We start from the raw sequence: 21,506 nt of genomic DNA on the forward strand, positions 1-21,506 counted from the left end.
TACTTGCTCCCTCTTCCTGCTCAGGCCTAGGCTTGTTCGTATTTGCCTTGCTGGCTCTGGCCATGTTGGCATAGGAAGAGGGGCAGTCCTTAAACAGGTGCCCCTTCTTTCCACACAAATTGCACTGCCTCTCTTCTCTGCAGTGGCTGGTCTCGTGGGGGGCGCCGCAGTTCCTGCACTTGACTACAGTACATGCGGCCGCCAGGTGTCCTAATTCCCCACATTTCCTGCAGAGTTTTGGCATCCCATTATAGAATACCAGCCCTCTGTTGGGCCCTAACACTATGGAGTTTGGAATGTGGCGGACGCCTCCAATGCCCGATGGATCAACATTGAGGCGTACCAGCCACTTTCTGGCTCCTGTCCAAACCCCATCTTCGTCTGTAATTTTCCTCCCTTCTGATGACACCCTCCCATAGCGGTTAAGCCATGTTGTAATATCATAGTCGCTAACAGCCTCATTGAAAAATTGGACAGTAACAACTTTCATTTCTCTGTCTGTCAGTGCATCCACACAAAATTCTTTGTATGGAGCGAGATATTTATTCTCCCCCCAAAAGGACCACATTTCTTGTAACTTTTGGGGGTTCCTAAAACTGACCTCAAACACTTCCTTAAGCCCTGGCAATTTCACCAAACAATTCAAGTCAGAAGGGGAAAAACCCATACCCCTCTGAAGAATGGTCCGGCTGAACTCCAGTCTCGTCAGTCCTGGTTCCGTTTCATCTTGCTTGTTTCTTGTGAAGCGCACCGCATTGTGCCTCCTGGTCTCCTGGGTTGGCCGGAACGCCATCCTTCAGCTGGCTCCTCCGATTGGGGTGGGAGAAGCCTCTGGACGTCCGGGTTGTCTCTCTCTACGGAAAAGAGACAACGTAAGCAGCAAATCTGAGCAGTTGAAGGAACTATTACTTTAGTCCCTGAGGAGATGGTCGCCTCGCAAGAGGGACCCCCTCCCCAGGTGAACGGTGTCCTTCCCTGGCGGAGTAGGGGGCGCTGCTTGGCACCGAGACCACGTAGGAAGAATCGTGGCTGTGACGCCTCTTCGGGGTCCGGGGCCGCCCTCTGCTCCTCCCAGATGGCGCCCTCTGCTGGGCGCCTGCTGCTCTCTCGGTCTGGATCTCGATTACAATCAAGGGCTGGGGATGAGGTCGTCTAGGTCATCAAAGGGTCCTCAAAGGTCGTCTGGATGGTAGGTCCTCCTTCTCTCTAACTCCAGGAAGGTCTGGAAAAGCCGGAACCGCCTGAAAAAGAAAAAAACGGGAACCGCCTGAAAAAGAAAAAACTGCTCTCAACAGTCAACAAAATCTTGAAAGACCCTCGGCCTGGATTGGGCAAGCCAAAACCAGACTGAGCATTAGTCTTCCAAAAAGTTGCCGAGCTGAAGAAAGCCAGTCAAAAATAAAAAAAATTCTGTTCCTCCTCACCCGAACAAACCTCTCACAGACCCTCGGAGGGAGCGGGCAATGCCACTACCCTCTAAGCCTTAGTCTTAGAAAGATTTATTCGAACTGAAGAGAAGCCAGAGTATATGGCTGGCTAAGAAGGACCTGGCATAGGGACATGTTCCACCACACTTGTCTGGTTAGCTGCATGCTCCCAGGAAACAAACTGCTGCTGTCTACATCATCACCACATGTGAATAAAAGAAAGAAAGACAGCAAGAAAGAAAGAGAGAAAGAAAGAGAGAAAGAGAGAAAGAGAGAAAGAAAGAAAGAGAGAAAGAAAAAAAAAGAAGTAAAACGGCGGGAAAACTTGCATCAACACTGGCACTCTCCCTCCAGCAGGGGTAGACAAAATGCTCACAGGAGAGATCCAGATCTGACTTTGACCAACGTTAGAGAAAGGTGTGCACCGTTCCCGGAGGTACTGCAATACCGGGCCGATGCGTGGAGTGGACGGAGCAAGCCCCTGTTCCATCTCCCGATTCCAAAAATCAATTTAATATATGGTCCCCTGATAGGGGACGTATCAGATATTAATACTCTTTTATTGAGATTTTACATTTTTTTACATTTACACCCATTCGTTTTTTCATTCATTTTACATTTCTTTTAAAGATGACATTCATGCATACAGACATACATTTTGTTTTAAAAGCATTTAAAATACATTTAAAAACACCAAGACAATTGTGCTTTGTACATGGTTAAAACAGACACAGATTAAAATCAACATGAAAAAAACCTGTGCTGTTTTAAAAGTGACTGGAAAAAAAGAACCATCTATAAAAAACCAGTGCTTGTGAGGGCCGGGGAGTGCTCTCTAAAAGGTTCAAAAGTGAACATAAAACTAGATCTAAAACAGGGACAGGGGAAAAGGGACAGTGTATAAAACAGTGAGTTAAAATTCTAAAATTTTAAAACACTTAAAATGTAACTTTTAATAGTTTACATTAAAAATCTTAAAGATACATAAAACAAAACAAAACAAAATCAAATAAAACATTCAACGTAAATCAAATAAAAGTCCATAAAACTGAAACAAAAGACTACATAAAACCAGGGCACCGTTGAAAAACGGTCATGCCAGCTAAAAAGGGCGGAATGCTGGCATGACAAAATAAATAAAAGGCTTAGCGGTGCCCCGTAGTCCCGCTCCTAGGAGCTAGCGGTTCCAGTTTTTTCCTTCATTCCATCTTCACGTCCTGAAGTCTGGCGATCCTCCACTCCGCGCAGGCCTTGTCCTTCCCGAGGGTCCGGATGTCCAGAATTACAAAGTCCTTGATAAGAGTTTGTGCCCTTCTGGTCGTGGTGATAGTGTCTAGCTCCTGCTTGTGATAGACACAGACGTTACGGCCTTCCCACAGGATCTGCTTGACAACATTGATGACACGCCAAACGCACTTAGCTGTGCTGGTAGTGATTCCTCCCGCAGGCCCATAGAGCACAGTCTCAGCGGTCATCTTGGCCGTGTCAGCAAACCTGTTTAGGAAGACAGAGACAGAGAGCCAGACACTGCCAGCCACATCACACTCCCAGAAGATATGGGCTGGTGTTTCTCTCTTGCGGCACTTTGCATAGGGGCATGTTTCTACTTGGGCTAGTCCCCTCCTGAACATGAACGCTCGAGTGGGGAGTGCACTGTGGACGGTGTTCCATGCTATATCCTTCTGGACATTACTGAGGCAGCTGTGAGACACATTCTCCCAGATTTTTTGGCTTTGGGTGAGGGAGAAAGTAGCTACTTTTTCAATTTCCTGGGAACCGGCAAGATATTTAGTTACAGCCTTGTATTCCCAGGAGGCCAATTTTGCTTTATCTAAGCCCAATTTATATATAGTGTCCCTTAAGGTTCTATAATACAATGGGGGGTCCCAGGAGTACGGCACGGTGTTATCAATAGTGCAGAGGCCCAAGGCCCTGAGACAGGTGGCAAAATAGAAACGATTCATGTAACATACCTTCCTGTCCAGGGCCTGGATGTTCTTGATAGTTTGCGTGAGCCCCTGCACTCGGGTGAGCTGCACAACGTCCGGGACCCCCTTACCTCCCTTCTTGTCGGCTTTACTCAGAGTGGCTCGTTTTACCCTCTCCATCTTGCTGCCCCAGATAAAGCGGTGGATAATGCGGTCCACCACTTTTTTGGTGGTCCTGTCTGGGGGAAAGATTTTTCCTACATAAGAGAGGATGGGGAACAGTATAGACTTGGTTATTAATACTCTACCCGTCATTGTTAAGGATCTTGTGCTCCATCCGCCAATCTTTTTACAGACCTGGTTAATGGCCGCCGTCCAGCTCTGGGCCCCCGAGCTATTGTTCTCGAAAATGAGGCCCAGAATCTTGATTTTGTCCTTTTTGACAGGGTACATGTCCGACAGTTCCCTATCTACCTGCCAATTTTTAGACACGTAGACTTCGCTCTTGGACTTATTAATCACTGCCCCGGTCGCCGTGCAGTACTTCTCAAGGATATTACTAATCCGAGGTACCGACGATGTGTTGGTGCAAATGAGTGACACATCGTCCATATATGCTGTTGTTTTGACCTGGACCCCGTTGGATCCAGGCAGCTGGAAACCAGTTATATTGGTATCCCTACGAATTGCCTGCAGGAGGGGTTCAATGCACACGACATATAGCAGTGGGGATAGTGGGCAACCCTGTCTGACCCCTGACTGGATAGATATTTTACCAGTCAGGTGCCTGTTCACCAAGACTCGGGTACTAATGTTTGTATATATGGTTTTAACCCACTCCCTAAGTCCAGGAGCGAATTTCATCTGGTCCATCACTTTGTACATATATTCATGGCTTACCCTATCGAACGCCTTCTCCTGGTCAAGGTTGAACAGGCAGAGGGGATGGTTCCATTCTCTAGAATAAGCCAGAATGTCCCTTGTTAACATTAAAATATCCGTGATGGACCTCCCTGGGACGCCACAAGCCTGGTCAGGGCCAATGACCAAAGGGAGGTGTACTTGTAGCCGGAGCATCAGAGCTTTGGCTAGTATCTTGTAATCCACGCAAAGGAGGCTGATTGGGCGCCAATTCCGTAGATCTTTAACTTCCCCTTTCTTATGAAGGAGAGTAATTACACTCTCCCGCATAGAAGGGCCCAACCGCTTCTCCCTGTAGACCGCTCTGTAGACCTCCGCTAAATGGACTTTTAGCGTGTCCCAAAAAAGATGGTAATACTCACCCGGGATGCCATCTGGACCTGGCGTCTTACCGGTGTTCATGGTCTTAACCGCCTGGGTGAGCTCCTCCAGCGTGAGTTCTGGGTCCTTCTCCTCCTCCTCCTCGTCCCGCACTGAGTCAGGCTCCAACTGGCTCAGGAACCACTCTATCAGGGTGTCATCTGTAGCTTTGATGTTATACAGGTCCCTATAGAAGTTCTCTACCACTTTTTTCACTCCCTCACTATCCTCTACTATCCTCCCCCTGCTGTCGAGCATGGAGGACATCAAGTGCCGCTTCTCCCTCGTTTTCTGGAAGAAGAAGCGAGTACACTTTTCGTCTTCCTCCATTTTTTGCACTTTTGCATTGTGCATGACCTTTCGTTGTTCCTCCCTACAAAGCACTGAAAGATCTAGCTTGGTCTGGGCTATCTCGTCGCTTACAGGGAACCCCCGAAGCTGAAGCAGGCTCAGACGCTGGAGGGCAGCATTCAGGTATTTATATTTGGCCCTCCTTTCTTTTGCTTTCCTCTTGCCTGCTGCTATGAAATAACCCTTAGTTCTCATTTTGACCATCTCCCACCACTCTATAGGGGAGTTGAATAGGTCACGCAAAGTGGTCCACTCAACAAGCCTGCTCTTATAGGCTGCAGCTATGGAGGGGTCATCGAGTAAGGAGGTGTTTAATTTCCAGACCCCTGACCCCATCTGGGAGGTCTGAGGGACCTGCAATGTTACCTGCAGGAGCCTATGGTCAGAGAAGAAGACGGCCTGGGTGTCTACTGCCGTCTTCGTAAGGGAGCTGGTATGCAGGACGAGATCTATACGGGAGAAGGAGGTCCCAGATGAGCTCACCCAGGTAAAGGGAGGCACCAGGTCCTTACCTGCATCACACAGGGAGAAATCAGATATTACGGAGGACAAAACTCTACTAGAGCGGTCGTTGCGTGGCCTGCTCCGGTCTACGTCCCTCAGAGCACAATTGAAGTCACCTGACACGATGACGGGTACGTTCCCCAGCAGGAGTGGACGCAGCTGTGGAAAAAATTGAACTCTTTCGTTTTGGTTAGTGGGTGCGTAGACATTGACCAGTCTGAGGGGAGTGTTGTTGTATGTCACATCCACGCTCAGAATTCTACCAGGTTCTACCTCCCTGCTGCTGCGGGAGGTAATAAATGGGTTTTTAAACAGGATACCTACTCCGTCGGCTCTGGCTATGTTGGAGCCCGACCAGAAGGAGTCCCCCAGGGTCCAACTCTCCTTCAGGTCCCTATAATCAGGGCTCGACGAAATACCACACTCCTGCAGAAAGATGAGATCTGCTTTCAAGTTAGCTAGATAGTTTAGTACATCAAATCTTTTTTGTGTCTCCCTGATGCTCCTGACATTAACAGACACACATATCAGGGCCATCAGGGTAGCTAACAAGAAAAGGAGTCGCTGCGTCCACCCCATAGCGACTATGATTGGGAGGTCGGGACACTCTTCCTACTCTTAGCTCTACGCTTGCTTCGAGGGGGCTTGGGCTTATTTGCAACTCCCATCACCCCTGAGAAGGTACTCACTGCTGCCTCGTCCAAGAAGGCACCGTCTTTATATGCACAGTACGTGGAGTTGTTGGGGCTATTCAACTCCCCACAAGGTAAGTCTGGTGGAACTTGCTCAGGGCCCCTCGGAACGTGTGGGTCAGCTTTGTCCTGGGGGGGGGTTATGACAGACAGCATTCTTTGGCTGTTACCGTCTGTTGAATTGGAGCTGTTAGCAGACTTCTGGCTTACCGCGTCCAGGGGTATTCCCATGTCCTCCAGTGCTGTATCTAGGAGGACCTCTAGGGGGCCCCTGGTTTTGCCCATACAAGGGAGGGGGTCAAGGATGCTTTGAAGGGAGGCCCTTCGCTTGAAGAGGTTCATTGCTACCGAGGTACTGCTGGTCAGGGAAGGTGTTGACCCAGACCTCTCCCTCGGTGCATTAGTGAACACCTCTTCTGCGAGGTGTGCTAGGGTTTGTGCCAACGACTGGGAAGGCTGGCTGGGGATGCCCTGGCTGGCTGCTACCTGCCCACTAGGCGGCAGTGTAGCCGTCCCACTCGCCTCCGTCTCTGCCTGCGAGGGCAAGACTGGGGACTTTGTGTGGACATTAGCTGGTTTTGGATCTATGGGGGCCACCTGCAACTTGCTGTCTTTGATCCTGATCTTCTTTCTTTTCCCCCCCTCGTCTCTACCCTTTCTTTTCCCCACCCTCTGCTGGTTCTTCACTCCCTTCCCCTCCTTCTCACTCTCACTTTCACTGTCGCATTCGCTTTCCTCCCCCACGGACTCAATCCTTATGGCGTCATAACGAGAGCCGAGGGGGAGTGCTGGCGCTGAGAGGGCCCTACTCAGGGGGGGGCCGCTGCTGGGTCCGGGCTCCCTCCCTGCCTCGTGTTCTGCATCAGAGGAGCTACTGGAGGAGCTATTGGAGTAGCTGTTGTACTCTCTCTCTGGGCTGGGGGAAGGGGTCCTCGTAAAACGGGACATGTCTCGGGGGCGGGGGGGTGAGGGGGGTGCTGGTGATGATGGTGGTGCTGGAGTCTGGGTCTTGGATACTGTTGGTGGTGATGTGGACTGATCTTTGTTACTTGCTCCCTCTTCCTGCTCAGGCCTAGGCTTGTTCGTATTTGCCTTGCTGGCTCTGGCCATGTTGGCATAGGAAGAGGGGCAGTCCTTAAACAGGTGCCCCTTCTTTCCACACAAATTGCACTGCCTCTCTTCTCTGCAGTGGCTGGTCTCGTGGGGGGCGCCGCAGTTCCTGCACTTGACTACAGTACATGCGGCCGCCAGGTGTCCTAATTCCCCACATTTCCTGCAGAGTTTTGGCATCCCATTATAGAATACCAGCCCTCTGTTGGGCCCTAACACTATGGAGTTTGGAATGTGGCGGACGCCTCCAATGCCCGATGGATCAACATTAAGGCGTACCAGCCACTTTCTGGCTCCTGTCCAAACCCCATCTTCATCTGTAATTTTCCTCCCTTCTGATGACACCCTCCCATAGCGGTTAAGCCATGTTGTAATATCATAGTCGCTAACAGCCTCATTGAAAAATTGGACAGTAACAACTTTCATTTCTCTGTCTGTCAGTGCATCCACACAAAATTCTTTGTATGGAGCGAGATATTTATTCTCCCCCCAAAAGGACCACATTTCTTGTAACTTTTGGGGGTTCCTAAAACTGACCTCAAACACTTCCTTAAGCCCTGGCAATTTCACCAAACAATTCAAGTCAGAAGGGGAAAAACCCATACCCCTCTGAAGAATGGTCCGGCTGAACTCCAGTCTCGTCAGTCCTGGTTACGTTTCCTCTTGCTGGGTCCTTGTGAAGCGCACCGCCCTTGCCCGGGGCCCCCCAGCCTGGACGGCACAGGGGGATTCAAAGGTGGGTGCAAAATTCCAAGCACAAGCAGACCCCCAAAAAACGGGCTGCTGCTTCCAGAGGGGAAATGTGCAATTTAAGCAGGAGAAAACAAAACAAAGCAAAAACACACACATAACACCAAAAACAAAACATAAACTGGCGGAGTGCGTCTTACAAATAGTCATGCCAAGCTGCTATGCTGTGCAAGGTGCCTTGGGTAACTACAACTGTGCCTCGCTGGCTGGCTGGCTGGCTGGCTAAGAAGGACCTGGCATAGGGACATGTTCCACCACACTTGTCTGGTTAGCTGCATGCTCCCAGGAAACAACCTGCTGCTGTCTACATCATCACCATATGTGAATAAAAGAAAGAAAGACAGCAAGAAAGAAAGAGAGAAAGAAAGAAAGAAAGAGAGAAAGAAAGAGAGAAAGAAAGAAAGAGAGAAAGAAAAAAAAAGAAGTAAAACGGCGGGAAAACTTGCATCAACACTGGCACTCTCCCTCCAGCAGGGGTAGACAAAATGCTCACAGGAGAGATCCAGATCTGACTTTGACCAACGTTAGAGAAAGGTGTGCACCGTTCCCGGAGGTACTGCAATACCGGGCCGATGCGTGGAGTGGACGGAGCAAGCCCCTGTTCCATCTCCCGATTCCAAAAATCAATTTAATATATGGTCCCCTGATAGGGGACGTATCAGATATTAAACTGATAAGAACAGATACTACACTTGATCTTAGCCAAAAGGCCGAGAAGCGATGGTGACTTGGCCCTTGCCCGGGGCCCCCCAGCCCGGACGGCACAGGGGGATTCAAAGGTGGGTGCAAAATTCCAAGCACAAGCAGACCCCCAAAAAACGGGCTGCTGCTTCCAGAGGGGAAATGTGCAATTTAAGCAGGAGGAAACAAAACAAAGCAAAAACACACACATAACACCAAAAACAAAACATAAACTGGCGGAGTGCGTCTTACAAATAGTCATGCCAAGCTGCTATGCTGTGCAAGGTGCCTTGGGTAACTACAACTGTGCCTCGCTGGCTGGCTGGCTTGCTAAGAAGGTCCTGGCATAGGGACATGTTCCACCACACTTGTCTGGTTAGCTGCATGCTCCCAGGAAACAACTTGCTGCTGTCTACATCATCACCACATGTGAATAAAAGAAAGAAAGACAGCAAGAAAGAAAGAGAGAAAGAAAGAGAGAAAGAGAGAAAGAAAGAGAGAAAGAAAGAAAGAGAGAAAGAAAAAAAAAAGAAGTAAAACGGCGGGAAAACTTGCATCAACACTGGCACTCTCCCTCCAGCAGGGGTAGACAAAATGCTCACAGGAGAGATCCAGATCTGACTTTGACCAACGTTAGAGAAAGGTGTGCACCGTTCCCGGAGGTACTGCAATACCGGGCCGATGCATGGAGTGGACGGAGCAAGCCCCTGTTCCATCTCCCGATTCCAAAAATCAATTTAATATATGGTCCCCTGATAGGGGACGTATCAGATATTAATACTCTTTTATTGAGATTTTACATTTTTTTACATTTACACCCATTCGTTTTTTCATTCATTTTACATTTCTTTTAAAGATGACATTCATGCATACAGACATACATTTTGTTTTAAAAGCATTTAAAATACATTTAAAAACACCAAGACAATTGTGCTTTGTAAATGGTTAAAACAGACACAGATTAAAATCAACATGAAAAAAACCTGTGCTGCTTTAAAAGTGACTGGAAAAAAAGAACCATCTATAAAAAACCAGTGCTTGTGAGGGCCGGGGAGTGCTCTCTAAAAAGGTTCAAAAGTGAACATAAAACTAGATCTAAAACAGGGACAGGGGAAAAGGGACAGTGTGTAAAACAGTGAGTTAAAATTCTAAAATTTTAAAACACTTAAAATGTAACTTTTAATAGTTGACATTAAAAATCTTTTAGATACATAAAACAAAACAAAACAAAATCAAATAAAACATTCAAAATAAATCAAATAAAAGTCCATAAAACTGAAACAAAAAGACTACATAAAACCAGGGCACCGTTCAAAAACGGTCATGCCAGCTAAAAAGGGCGGAATGCTGGCATGACAAAATAAATAAAAGGCTTAGCGGTGCCCCGTAGTCCCGCTCCTAGGAGCTAGCGGTTCCAGTTTTTTCCTTTATTCCATCTTCACGTCCTGAAGTCCGGCGATCCTCCACTCCGCGCAGGCCTTGTCCTTCCCGAGGGTCCGGATGTCCAGAATTACAAAGTCCTTGATAAGAGTTTGTGCCCTTCTGGTCGTGGTGATAGTGTCTAGCTCCTGCTTGTGATAGACACAGACGTTACGGCCCTCCCACAGGATCTGCTTGACAACATTGATGACACGCCAAACGCACTTAGCTGTGCTGGTAGTGATTCCTCCCGCAGGCCCATAGAGCACAGTCTCAGCAGTCATCTTGGCCGTGTCAGCAAACCTGTTTAGGAAGACAGAGACAGAGAGCCAGACACTGCCAGCCACATCACACTCCCAGAAGATATGGGCTGGTGTTTCTCTCTTGCGGCACTTTGCATAGGGGCATGTTTCTACTTGGGCTAGTCCCCTCCTGAACATGAACGCTCGAGTGGGGAGTGCACTGTGGACGGTGTTCCATGCTATATCCTTCTGGACATTACTGAGGCAGCTGTGAGACACATTCTCCCAGATTTTTTGGCTTTGGGTGAGGGAGAAAGTAGCTACTTTTTCAATTTCCTGGGAAGCGGCAAGATATTTAGTTACAGCCTTGTATTCCCAGGAGGCCAATTTTGCTTTATCTAAGCCCAATTTATATATAGTGTCCCTTAAGGTTCTATAATACAATGGGGGGTCCCAGGAGTACGGCACGGTGTTATCAATAGTGCAGAGGCCCAAGGCCCTGAGACAGGTGGCAAAATAGAAACGATTCATGTAACATACCTTCCTGTCCAGGGCCTGGATGTTCTTGATAGTTTGCGTGAGCCCCTGCACTCGGGTGAGCTGCACAACGTCCGGGACCCCCTTACCTCCCTTCTTGTCGGCTTTACTCAGGGTGGCTCGCTTTACCCTCTCCATCTTGCTGCCCCAGATAAAGCGGTGGATAATGCGGTCCACCACTTTTTTGGTGGTCCTGTCTGGGGGAAAGATTTTTCCTACATAAGAGAGGATGGGGAACAGTATAGACTTGGTTATTAATACTCTACCCGTCATTGTTAAGGATCTTGTGCTCCATCCGCCAATCTTTTTACGGACCTGGTTAATGGCCGCCGTCCAGCTCTGGGCCCCCGAGCTATTGTTCTCGAAAATGAGGCCCAGAATCTTGATTTTGTCCTTTTTGACAGGGTACATGTCCGACAGTTCCCTATCTACCTGCCAATTTTTAGACACGTAGACTTCGCTCTTGGACTTATTAATCACTGCCCCGGTCGCCGTGCAGTACTTCTCAAGGATATTACTAATCCGAGGTACCGACGATGAGTTGGTGCAAATGAGTGACACATCGTCCATATATGCTGTTGTTTTGACCTGGACCCCGTTGGATCCAGGCAGCTGGAAACCAGTTATATTGGTATCCCTACGAATTGCCTGCAGGAGGGGTTCAATGCACACGACATATAGCAGTGGGGATAGTGGGCAACCCTGTCTGACCCCTGACTGGATAGATATTTTACCAGTCAGGTGCCTGTTCACCAAGACTCGGGTACTAATGTTTGTATATATGGTTTTAACCCACTCCCTAAGTCCAGGAGCGAATTTCATCTGGTCCATCACTTTGTACGTATATTCATGGCTTACCCTATCGAACGCCTTCTCCTGGTCAAGGTTGAACAGGCAGAGGGGATGGTTCCGTTCTCTAGAATAAGCCAGAATGTCCCTTGTTAACATTAAAATATCCGTGATGGACCTCCCTGGGACGCCACAAGCCTGGTCGGGGCCAATGACCAAAGGGAGGTGTACTTGTAGCCGGAGCATCAGAGCTTTGGCTAGTATCTTGTAATCCACGCAAAGGAGGCTGATTGGGCGCCAATTCCGTAGATCTTTAACTTCCCCTTTCTTATGAAGGAGAGTAATTACACTCTCCCGCATAGAAGGGCCCAACCGCTTCTCCCTGTAGACCGCTCTGTAGACCTCCGCTAAATGGACTTTTAGCGTGTCCCAAAAAAGATGGTAATACTCACCCGGGATGCCATCTGGACCTGGCGTCTTACCGGTGTTCATGGTCTTAACCGCCTGGGTGAGCTCCTCCAGCGTGAGTTCTGGGTCCTTCTCCTCCTCCTCCTCCTCGTCCCGCACTGAGTCAGGCTCCAACTGGCTCAGGAACCACTCTATCAGGGTGTCATCTGTAGCTTTGATGTTATACAGGTCCCTATAGAAGTTCTCTACCACTTTTTTCACTCCCTCACTATCCTCTACTATCCTCCCCCTGCTGTCGAGCATGGAGGACATCAAGTGCCGCTTCTCCCTCGTTTTCTGGAAGAAGAAGCGAGTACACTTTTCGTCTTCCTCCATTTTTTGCACTTTTGCATTGTGCATGACCTTTCGTTGTTCCTCCCTACAAAGCACTGAAAGATCTAGCTTGGTCTGGGCTATCTCGTCGCTTACAGGGAACCCCCGAAGCTGAAGCAGGCTCAGACGCTGGAGGGCAGCATTCAGGTATTTATATTTGGCCCTCCTTTCTTTTGCTTTCCTCTTGCCTGCTGCTATGAAATAACCCTTAGTTCTCATTTTGACCATCTCCCACCACTCTATAGGGGAGTTGAATAGGTCACGCAAAGTGGTCCACTCAACAAGCCTGCTCTTATAGGCTGCAGCTATGGAGGGGTCATCGAGTAAGGAGGTGTTTAATTTCCAGACCCCTGACCCCATCTGGGAGGTCTGAGGGACCTGCAATGTTACCTGCAGGAGCCTATGGTCAGAGAAGAAGACGGCCTGGGTGTCTACTGCCGTCTTCGTAAGGGAGCTGGTATGCAGGACGAGATCTATACGGGAGAAGGAGGTCCCAGATGAGCTCACCCAGGTAAAGGGAGGCACCAGGTCCTTACCTGCATCACACAGGGAGAAATCAGATATTACAGAGGACAAAACTCTACTAGAGCGGTCGTTGCGTGGCCTGCTCCGGTCTACGTCCCTCAGAGCACAATTGAAGTCACCTGACACGATGACGGGTACGTTCCCCAGCAGGAGTGGACGCAGCTGTGGAAAAAATTGAACTCTTTCGTTTTGGTTAGTGGGTGCGTAGACATTGACCAGTCTGAGGGGAGTGTTGTTGTATGTCACATCCACGCTCAGAATTCTACCAGGTTCTACCTCCCTGCTGCTGCAGGAGGTAATAAATGGGTTTTTAAACAGGATACCTACTCCGTCGGCTCTGGCTATGTTGGAGCCCGACCAGAAGGAGTCCCCCAGGGTCCAACTCTCCTTCAGGTCCCTATAATCAGGGCTCGACGAAATACCACACTCCTGCAGAAAGATGAGATCTGCTTTCAAGTTAGCTAGATAGTTTAGTACATCAAATCTTTTTTGTGTCTCCCTGATGCTCCTGACATTAACAGACACACATATCAGGGCCATCAGGGTAGCTAACAAGAAAAGGAGTCGCTGCGTCCACCCCATAGCGACTATGATTGGGAGGTCGGGACACTCTTCCTACTCTTAGCTCTACGCTTGCTTCGAGGGGGCTTGGGCTTATTTGCAACTCCCATCACCCCTGAGAAGGTACTCACTGCTGCCTCGTCCAAGAAGGCACCGTCTTTGTATGCACAGTACGTGGAGTTGTTTGGGCTATTCAACTCCCCACAAGGTAAGTCTGGTGGAACTTGCTCAGGGCCCCTCGGAACGTGTGGGTCAGCTTTGTCCTGGGGGGGGGTTATGACAGACAGCATTCTTTGGCTGTTACCGTCTGTTGAATTGGAGCTGTTAGCAGACTTCTGGCTTACCGCGTCCAGGGGTATTCCCATGTCCTCCAGTGCTGTATCTAGGAGGACCTCTAGGGGGCCCCTGGTTTTGCCCATACAAGGGAGGGGGTCAAGGATGCTTTGAAGGGAGGCCCTTCGCTTGAAGAGGGTCATTGCTACCGAGGTACTGCTGGTCAGGGAAGGTGTTGACCCCGACCTCTCCCTCGGTGCATTAGTGAACACCTCTTCTGCGAGGTGTGCTAGGGTTTGTGCCAACGACTGGGAAGGCTGGCTGGGGATGCCCTGGCTGGCTGCTACCTGTCCACTAGGCGGCAGTGTAGCCGTCCCACTCGCCTCCGTCTCTGCCTGCGAGGGCAAGACTGGGGACTTTGTGTGGACATTAGCTGGTTTTGGATCTATGGGGGCCACCTGCAACTTGCTGTCTTTGATCCTGATCTTCTTTCTTTTCCCCCCCTCGTCTCTACCCTTTCTTTTCCCCACCCTCTGCTGGTTCTTCACTCCCTTCCCCTCCTTCTCACTCTCACTTTCACTGTCGCTTTCGCTTTCCTCCCCCACGGACTCAATCCTTATGGCGTCATAACGAGAGCCGAGGGGGAGTGCTGGCGCTGAGAGGGCCCTACTCAGGGGGGGGGCCGCTGCTGGGTCCGGGCTCCCTCCCTGCCTCGTGTTCTGCATCAGAGGAGCTACTGGAGGAGCTAGTGGAGTAGCTGTTGTACTCTCTCTCTGGGCTGGGGGAAGGGGTCCTCGTAAAACGGGACATGTCTCGGGGGCGGGGGGGTGAGGGGGGTGCTGGTGATGATGGTGGTGCTGGAGTCTGGGTCTTGGATACTGTTGGTGGTGATGTGGACTGATCTTTGTTACTTGCTCCCTCTTCCTGCTCAGGCCTAGGCTTGTTCGTGTTTGCCTTGCTGGCTCTGGCCATGTTGGCATAGGAAGAGGGGCAGTCCTTAAACAGGTGCCCCTTCTTTCCACACAAATTGCACTGCCTCTCTTCTCTGCAGTGGCTGGTCTCGTGGGGGTCGCCGCAGTTCCTGCACTTGACTACAGTACACGCGGCCGCCAGGTGTCCTAATTCCCCACATTTCCTGCAGAGTTTTGGCATCCCATTATAGAATACCAGCCCTCTGTTGGGCCCTAACACTATGGAGTTTGGAATGTGGCGGACGCCTCCAATGCCCGCTGGATCAACATTAAGGCGTACCAGCCACTTTCTGGCTCCTGTCCAAACCCCATCTTCATCTGTAATTTTCCTCACTTCTGATGACACCCTCCCATAGCGGTTAAGCCATGTTGTAATATCATAGTCGCTAACAGCCTCATTGAAAAATTGGACAGTAACAACTTTCATTTCTCTGTCTGTCAGTGCATCCACACAAAATTCTTTGTATGGAGCGAGATATTTATTCTCCCCCCAAAAGGACCACATTTCTTGTAACTTTTGGGGGTTCCTAAAACTGACCTCAAACACTTCCTTAAGCCCTGGCAATTTCACCAAACAATTCAAGTCAGAAGGGGAAAAACCCATACCCCTCTGAAGAATGGTCTGGCTGAACTCCAGTCTCGTCAGTCCTGGTTCCGTTTCCTCTTGCTGGGTCCTTGTGAAGCGCACCGCATTGTGCCTCCTGGTCTCCTGGGTTGGCCGGAAAGCCATCCTTCAGCTGGCTCCTCCGATTGGGGTGGGAGAAGCCTCTGGACGTCCGGGTTGTCTCTCTCTATGGAAAAGAGACAACGTAAGCAGCAAATCTGGGCAGTTGAAGGAACTATTACTTTAGTCCCTGAGGAGATAGTCGCCTCGCAAGAGGGACCCCCTCCCCAGGTGAACGGTGTCCTTCCCTGGCGGAGTAGGGGGCGCTGCTTGGCACCGAGACCACGTAGGAAGAATCGTGGCTGTGACGCCTCCTCGGGGTCCGGGGCCGCCCTCTGCTCCTCCCAGATGGCACCCTCTGCTGGGATATTAAACTGATAAGAACAGATATTAAACTGATAAGAACAGATACTACACTTGATCTTAGCCAAAAGGCCGAGAAGCGATGGCGACTTGGCCCTTGCCCGGGGCCCCCCAGCCCGGACGGCACAGGGGGATTCAAAGGTGGGTGCAAAATTCCAAGCACAAGCAGACCCCCAAAAAACGGGCTGCTGCTTCCAGAGGGGAAATGTGCAATTTAAGCAGGAGAAAACAAAACAAAGCAAAAACACACACATAACACCAAAAACAAAACATAAACTGGCGGAGTGCGTCTTACAAATAGTCATGCCAAGCTGCTATGCTGTGCAAGGTGCCTTGGGTAACTACAACTGTGCCTCGCTGGCTGGCTGGCTTGCTAAGAAGGTCCTGGCATAGGGACATGTTCCACCACACTTGTCTGGTTAGCTGCATGCTCCCAGGAAACAACTTGCTGCTGTCTACATCATCACCACATGTGAATAAAAGAAAGAAAGACAGCAAGAAAGAAAGAGAGAAAGAAAGAGAGAAAGAGAGAAAGAAAGAGAGAAAGAAAGAAAGAGAGAAAGAAAAAAAAAGAAATAAAACGGCGGGAAAACTTGCATCAACACTGGCACTCTCCCTCCATCAGGGGTAGACAAAATGCTCACATGAGAGATCCAGATCTGACTTTGACCAACGTTAGAGAAAGGTGTGCACCGTTCCCGGAGGTACTGCAATACCGGGCCGATGCGTGGAGTGGACGGAGCAAGCCCCTGTTCCATCTCCCGATTCCAAAAATCAATTTAATATATGGTCCCCTGATAGGGGACGTATCAGATATTAAACTGATAAGAACAGATACTACACTTGATCTTAGCCAAAAGGCCGAGAAGCGATGGCGACTTGGCCCTTGCCCGGGGCCCCCCAGCCCGGACGGCACAGGGGGATTCAAAGGTAGGTGCAAAATTTCAAGCACAAGCAGACCCCAAAAAAACGGGCTGCTGCTTCCAGAGGGGAAATGTGCAATTTAAGCAGGAGAAAACAAAACAAAGCAAAAACACACACATAACACCAAAAACAAAACATAAACTGGCGGAGTGCGTCTTACAAATAGTCATGCCAAGCTGCTATGCTGTGCAAGGTGCCTTGGGTAACTACAACTGTGCCTCGCTGGCTGGCTGGCTTGCTAAGAAGGTCCTGGCATAGGGACATGTTCCACCACACTTGTCTGGTTAGCTGCATGCTCCCAGGAAACAAACTGCTGCTGTCTACATCATCACCACATGTGAATAAAAGAAAGAAAGACAGCAAGAAAGAAAGAGAGAAAGAAAGAGAGAAAGAGAGAAAGAAAGAGAGAAAGAAAGAAAGAGAGAGAGAAAGAAAAAAAAAAGAAGTAAAACGGCGGGAAAACTTGCATCAACACTGGCACTCTCCCTCCAGCAGGGGTAGACAAAATGCTCACAGGAGAGATCCAGATCTGACTTTGACCAACGTTAGAGAAAGGTGTGCACCGTTCCCGGAGGTACTGCAATACCGGGCCGATGCGTGGAGTGGACGGAGCAAGCCCCTGTTCCATCACCCGATTCCAAAAATCAATTTAATATATGGTCCCCTGATAGGGGACGTATCAGATATTAAACTGATAAGAACAGATACTCCTTTATTGAGATTTTACATTTTTTACATTTACACCCATTCGTTTTTTTCATTCATTTTACATTTCTTTTAAAGATGACATTCATGCATACAGACATACATTTTGTTTTAAAAGCATTTAAAATACATTTAAAAACACCAAGACAATTGTGCTTTGTACATGGTTAAAACAGACACAGATTAAAATCAACATGAAAAAAACCTGTGCTGCTTTAAAAGTGACTGGAAAAAAAGAACCATCTATAAAAAACCAGTGTTTGTGAGGGCCGGGGAGTGCTCTCTAAAAAAGTTCAAAAGTGAACATAAAACTAGATCTAAAACAGGGACAGGGGAAAAGGGACAGTGTATAGAACAGTGAGTTAAAATTCTAAAATTTTAAAACACTTAAAATGTAACTTTTAATAGTTTACATTAAAAATCTTAAAGATACATAAAACAAAACAAAATCAAATAAAACATTCAACGTAAATCAAATAAAAGTCAATAAAACTGAAACAAAAAGACTACATAAAACCAGGGCACCGTTGAAAAAACGGTCATGCCAGCTAAAAAGGGCGGAATGCTGGCATGACAAAATAAATAAAAGGCTTAGCGGTGCCCCGTAGTCCCGCTCCTAGGAGCTAGCGGTTCCAGTTTATCCTTTATTCCATCTTCACGTCCTGAAGTCCGGCGATCCTCCACTCCGCGCAGGCCTTGTCCTTCCCGAGGGTCCGGATGTCCAGAATTACAAAGTCCTTGATAAGAGTTTGTGCCCTTCTGGTCGTGGTGATAGTGTCTAGCTCCTGCTTGTGATAGACACAGACGTTACGGCCTTCCCACAGGATCTGCTTGACAACATTGATGACACGCCAAACGCACTTAGCTGTGCTGGTATCGATTCCTCCCGCAGGCCCATAGAGCACAGTCTCAGCGGTCATCTTGGCCGTGTCAGCAAACCTGTTTAGGAAGACAGAGACAGAGAGCCAGACACTGCCAGCCACATCACACTCCCAGAAGATATGGGCTGGTGTTTCTCTCTTGCGGCACTTTGCATAGGGGCATGTTTCTACTTGGGCTAGTCCCCTCCTGAACATGAACGCTCGAGTGGGGAGTGCACTGTGGATGGTGTTCCATGCTATATCCTTCTGGACATTACTGAGGCAGCTGTGAGACACATTCTCCCAGATTTTTTGGCTTTGGGTGAGGGAGAAAGTAGCTACTTTTTCAATTTCCTGGGAACCGGCAAGATATTTAGTTACAGCCTTGTATTCCCAGGAGGCCAATTTTGCTTTATCTAAGCCCAATTTATATATAGTGTCCCTTAAGGTTCTATAATACAATGGGGGGTCCCAGGAGTACGGCACGGTGTTATCAATAGTGCAGAGGCCCAAGGCCCTGAGACAGGTGGCAAAATAGAAACGATTCATGTAACATACATTCCTGTCCAGGGCCTGGATGTTCTTGATAGTTTGCGTGAGCCCCTGCACTCGGGTGAGCTGCACAACGTCCGGGACCCCCTTACCTCCCTTCTTGTCGGCTTTACTCAGGGTGGCTCGCTTTACCCTCTCCATCTTGCTGCCCCAGATAAAGCGGTGGATAATGCGGTCCACCACTTTTTTGGTGGTCCTGTCTGGGGGAAAGATTTTTCCTACATAAGAGAGGATGGGGAACAGTATAGACTTGGTTATTAATACTCTACCCGTCATTGTTAAGGATCTTGTGCTCCATCCGCCAATCTTTTTACGGACCTGGTTAATGGCCGCCGTCCAGCTCTGGGCCCCCGAGCTATTGTTCTCGAAAATGAGGCCCAGAATCTTGATTTTGTCCTTTTTGACAGGGTACATGTCCGACAGTTCCCTATCTACCTGCCAATTTTTAGACACGTAGACTTCGCTCTTGGACTTATTAATCACTGCCCCGGTCGCCGTGCAGTACTTCTCAAGGATATTACTAATCCGAGGTACCGACGATGTGTTGGTGCAAATGAGTGACACATCGTCCATATATGCTGTTGTTTTGACCTGGACCCTGTTGGATCCAGGTAGCTGGAAACCAGTTATATTGGTATCCCTACGAATTGCCTGCAGGAGGGGTTCAATGCACACGACATATAGCAGTGGGGATAGTGGGCAACCCTGTCTGACCCCTGACTGGATAGATATTTTACCAGTCAGGTGCCTGTTCACCAAGACTCGGGTACTAATGTTTGTATATATGGTTTTAACCCACTCCCTAAGTCCAGGAGCGAATTTCATCTGGTCCATCACTTTGTACATATATTCATGGCTTACCCTATCGAACGCCTTCTCCTGGTCAAGGTTGAACAGGCAGAGGTGATGGTTCCGTTCTCTAGAATAAGCCAGAATGTCCCTTGTTAACATTAAAATATCCGTGATGGACCTCCCTGGGACGCCACAAGCCTGGTCGGGGCCAATGACCAAAGGGAGGTGTACTTGTAGCCGGAGCATCAGAGCTTTGGCTAGTATCTTGTAATCCACGCAAAGGAGGCTGATTGGGCGCCAATTCCGTAGATCTTTAACTTCCCCTTTCTTATGAAGGAGAGTAATTACACTCTCCCGCATAGAAGGGCCCAACCGCTTCTCCCTGTAGACCGCTCTGTAGACCTCCGCTAAATGGACTTTTAGCATGTCCCAAAAAAGATGATAATACTCACCCGGGATGCCATCTGGACCTGGCGTCTTACCGGTGTTCATGGTCTTAACCGCCTGGGTGAGCTCCTCCAGCGTGAGTTCTGGGTCCTTCTCCTCCTCCTCCTCGTCCCGCACTGAGTCAGGCTCCAACTGGCTCAGGAACCACTCTATCAGGGTGTCATCTGTAGCTTTGATGTTATATAGGTCCCTATAGAAGTTCTCTACCACTTTTTTCACTCCCTCACTATCCTCTACTATCCTCCCCCTGCTGTCGAGCATGGAGGACATCAAGTGCCGCTTCTCCCTCGTTTTCTGGAAGAAGAAGCGAGTACACTTTTCGTCTTCCTCCATTTTTTGCACTTTTGCATTGTGCATGACCTTTCGTTGTTCCTCCCTACAAAGCACTGAAAGATCTAGCTTGGTCTGGGCTATCTCGTCGCTTACAGGGAACCCCCGAAGCTGAAGCAGGCTCAGATGCTGGAGGGCAGCATTCAGGTGTTTATATTTGGCCCTCCTTTCTTTTGCTTTCCTCTTGCCTGCTGCTATGAAATAACCCTTAGTTCTGATTTTGACCATCTCCCACCACTCTATAGGGGAGTTGAATAGGTCACGCAAAGTGGTCCACTCAACAAGCCTGCTCTTATAGGCTGCAGCTATGGAGGGGTCATCGAGTAAGGAGGTGTTTAATTTCCAAACCCCTGACCCCATCTGGGAGGTCTGAGGGACCTGCAATGTTACCTGCAGGAGCCTATGGTCAGAGAAGAAGACGGCCTGGGTGTCTACTGCCGTCTTCGTAAGGGAGCTGGTATGCAGGACGAGATCTATACGGGAGAAGGAGGTCCCAGATGAGCTCACCCAGGTAAAGGGAGGCACCAGGTCCTTACCTGCATCACACAGGGAGAAATCAGATATTACGGAGGACAAAACTCTACTAGAGCGGTCGTTGCGTGGCCTGCTCCGGTCTACGTCCCTCAGAGCACAATTGAAGTCACCTGACACGATGACGGGTACGTTCCCCAGCAGGAGTGGATGCAGCTGTGGAAAAAATTGAACTCTTTCGTTTTGGTTAGTGGGTGCATAGACATTGACCAGTCTGAGGGGAGTGTTGTTGTATGTCACATCCACGCTCAGAATTCTACCAGGTTCTACCTCCCTGCTGCTGCGGGAGGTAATAAATGGGTTTTTAAACAGGATACCTACTCCGTCGGCTCTGGCTATGTTGGAGCCCGACCAGAAGGAGTCCCCCAGGGTCCAACTCTCCTTCAGGTCCCTATAATCAGGGCTCGACGAAATACCACACTCCTGCAGAAAGATGAGATCTGCTTTCAAGTTAGCTAGATAGTTTAGTACATCAAATCTTTTTTGTGTCTCCCTGATGCTCCTGACATTAACAGAC

The 21,506-nt window shown here is 49.0% G+C and overlaps 2 non-coding genes and 4 pseudogenes across 2 annotated transcripts; all 6 read right to left on the minus strand.

The window, feature by feature from the left end:
- Positions 1 to 1,841: 1,841 nt before the first annotated feature.
- Positions 1,842 to 1,996, minus strand: LOC131738729 (U2 spliceosomal RNA; annotated as a pseudogene).
- Positions 1,997 to 8,574: 6,578 nt separating this feature from the next.
- On the minus strand, positions 8,575 to 8,765 carry LOC131739110 (U2 spliceosomal RNA). Its single transcript, XR_009330277.1, has one exon. It is a non-coding gene; the product is annotated as a U2 spliceosomal RNA (small nuclear RNA).
- Positions 8,766 to 9,364: 599 nt separating this feature from the next.
- Positions 9,365 to 9,519, minus strand: LOC131738745 (U2 spliceosomal RNA; annotated as a pseudogene).
- Positions 9,520 to 15,831: 6,312 nt separating this feature from the next.
- Positions 15,832 to 15,932, minus strand: LOC131738614 (U2 spliceosomal RNA; annotated as a pseudogene).
- Positions 15,933 to 16,530: 598 nt separating this feature from the next.
- LOC131739111 (U2 spliceosomal RNA) lies at positions 16,531 to 16,721 on the minus strand. Its single transcript, XR_009330278.1, has one exon. It is a non-coding gene; the product is annotated as a U2 spliceosomal RNA (small nuclear RNA).
- Positions 16,722 to 17,324: 603 nt separating this feature from the next.
- Positions 17,325 to 17,494, minus strand: LOC131738424 (U2 spliceosomal RNA; annotated as a pseudogene).
- Between the last annotated feature and the right edge of the window lie 4,012 nt (positions 17,495 to 21,506).

The sequence above is a fragment of the Acipenser ruthenus genome, chromosome 10, assembly GCF_902713425.1.
Source record: "Acipenser ruthenus chromosome 10, fAciRut3.2 maternal haplotype, whole genome shotgun sequence".
NCBI lineage: Eukaryota > Metazoa > Chordata > Actinopteri > Acipenseriformes > Acipenseridae > Acipenser > Acipenser ruthenus.